The sequence below is a fragment of the Miscanthus floridulus genome, chromosome 13 (genome assembly GCF_019320115.1).
Source record: "Miscanthus floridulus cultivar M001 chromosome 13, ASM1932011v1, whole genome shotgun sequence".
NCBI lineage: Eukaryota > Viridiplantae > Streptophyta > Magnoliopsida > Poales > Poaceae > Miscanthus > Miscanthus floridulus.
This window is the reverse complement of record NC_089592.1, coordinates 75,119,989-75,122,598: the sequence shown is the minus strand read 5'-3', so window position 1 is coordinate 75,122,598 and position 2,610 is coordinate 75,119,989. Positions and strand designations below refer to the sequence as shown.

General features: G+C 40.4%; 1 pseudogene; it reads right to left on the bottom strand.

Annotated features, from left to right (window-relative positions):
* Positions 1 to 206: 206 nt before the first annotated feature.
* On the bottom strand, positions 207 to 1,520 carry LOC136500044 (uncharacterized; annotated as a pseudogene).
* Between the last annotated feature and the right edge of the window lie 1,090 nt (positions 1,521 to 2,610).

The window sequence follows — 2,610 nt, the reverse complement described above, 5'->3', positions numbered from 1 at the left end:
ATTCTTTGTATCTCTGTATGCAAACTATACCGAACTTGTCAATATGATTAATATTGGGAGAATCATCATAGTCAATAGTAGCGATGCACCATACAAAGTTACAACTTCATTTAATTATAGCAGTACCAAATGGTCATGACTTTATATTACAACACTAGCAAAATGCTCATGACTTTATATTACATCAGCAGCTACATACTCATTGCTTATATTATAGCATCACCAAAATACTCGTGAGGAATATACGGGTCCGCATGTTCATGATTGTGTCCCAAGGATGCAACCACATCCTCATCTAGCTGTCGGTCACAACTAAGGGTTTTAGGAAGTATGCCTAGCGCCTCCAACCTGTCTTGTCCATGTGAGGAATTTTGTATATGTTTCCTCCTCCATCTTTCATGACCTCAATCATACACCCTTGTAGTGTTAGGAACACCCTATTTAAAAGTATTTGGATCATAGTTATCAAACTCATTTTTGACATTCTGAATCAGGTCATCCAAGTTCCTAGAGATCCTTTCATAGGTCAAGGACTGAAGAGAAGCAAAGAATCCTAGGTCTAGGTACATTCAAATCTGGAGAATTTGCAGGTTGGTTGATGAGTCGTATGTCCAGCCCTATATGTGCTACAAGCCCTAGCAAATTCTTCGTCATCTTCTAGAACATGTGAAGGGGCATTGACTTGCTGAATGTATATGGTTTGTCCTATAAGTTCTCATGGCCACCGTCGAACAATAGCTTTTAGAACTTTACCAATCAAGTATGACCGCATGGTTGTTCGATCTATCTTAATAGGCTTGGTGACTTCGGTCCCTCTCCCCCTATTATGACTTCTTCTTTTTGCTTGTTCCTAGTGTCAATTAAAAGAATTAAGGATCAAAAGTGTTAGCACAAACTAATGTAAGAAAGTGAAACAAGTTGGTGTTGTACCTTTCTAACAAATGGCCACAATCCTATCTTCCCATCAAAGATGCAATTACCTGCATCATCGTATATAGGTCTTCCTAATGCCGACAAGAACATAACTTTGCCAATACAATTCTTATTTTTCACGGTCCTATGTGGGTCGTCCTCTCCTGGAAGCATATAATACTTCGTGTACTTTGAAGTGGTGTTGAACCACTTCTCGCCCATGTGGATGATGTTTTGCATTGCCCTGAACATGGTTCATGTGGTAGTGTCCGGGGATCTAACATGGAAAGACACCATTGGAGCCTGTCTCTTTTGTTTTGTTCCGTCAATAGAGGCTTTAGTGTGCTAGAGTGACGTCGTAGGAGCCCTTTCTTGAACCACCTATGCAGAGTGCTCTTTTTGACACCAATGGCTTCCGCTAGAGATCGAATAGTGCTTCTTCTATGCAACTGGAACACTGAGAACCTTAGATAGGTCTATTTGCAACATTTTGTGGCCACTTCTCTTAGGCTTCCTTGATCTAACATCAACTGTAATTCCTTAGGACACTGACATTGTTTTGCTCGCTACCAAATGCGCTGCACTTTATACCTGCTCACCTAGAACATTTGTGCTACTATAGTTGTAGCTTTCCTTTTTAGTCTTCCACGATCACTTCTCTCAATCAATGTTGCATAGATTTGTTGTCGTTTAGTTTCTGTCAAATTTCTGGACTGATGTGCATTGTTTTCATTTGCATGGTGATCTTCTTCGACATCCGAGCCCTCCAACTCCTCTTCATCGAAGACTATGTCCACAGCATCAGCGTAAACACCATAGTCATGCATGTCTTCCATCATGCCTACAAAAAGAATTAAATGGTGAGTTTTGGAGCTAATTGGTGCAGATTTGTAGGTGTAATTTTTTTAGAATTGTGGTTCAACATGAGTGTAAGAATCTGGGTCTAGAATATTTTTTATATGGTAGACAAACATTAACTAGTTGAAAAATCTTTTGTCGAATGGACTATAACTGTAGGCCTTTTCAGTCCATTAAAAGGGAAAAGGGTAGCTGGTCGTTAGTTTACCATGCATCTGCTGCTGCAGATCAGAAGGTGCAAAGTTTAGATCAAATTGATGTGGTGGACCATCAAAGTTGAGACATGCAGCCTGTGGATGCTCTTCCTCTACTCCAATTACTGCAATGAGGTGAGGCACAATATTTAGTTCAAGTTTGATTTTAGTTGGAAATAGGTAATTCGAACCGAGCTTGTCTTACTGTTGTCCAGATGCAATGAAGAGAAAAAGAATCACCTTTATGATGTTCTTGTTCTCCCTCAGAACCAACAACATTGAGATCAATGACATGCAAACCTAAGGCATTCATTGTGATCAAGATGTACGGGCTGACCTTGGAGATGGGCTTCATCTTCATAAAGTTGATCTTCCTGGAGATGAGCGATTTCATCTTCTTGCTCATACACGGGGTTTTCATTGAGATCGGGTAAGAGGTGTCCATGTTGATTTTGGAGATGGGCTTCATCTTCATAAAGTTGATCTTGCTGGAGACTCATGATTTCATCTTCTTGCTCATACGGAGGCTATTCATTGAGATCAAGTAGGACCTCTCAAAGAGTGTTTAGATCTATGGGCATGGCTGATGATGGAAATGGCTTCCAAGCTGATGGAGTGGATTGTCTCGTGTGTCCTGCAGTTATAC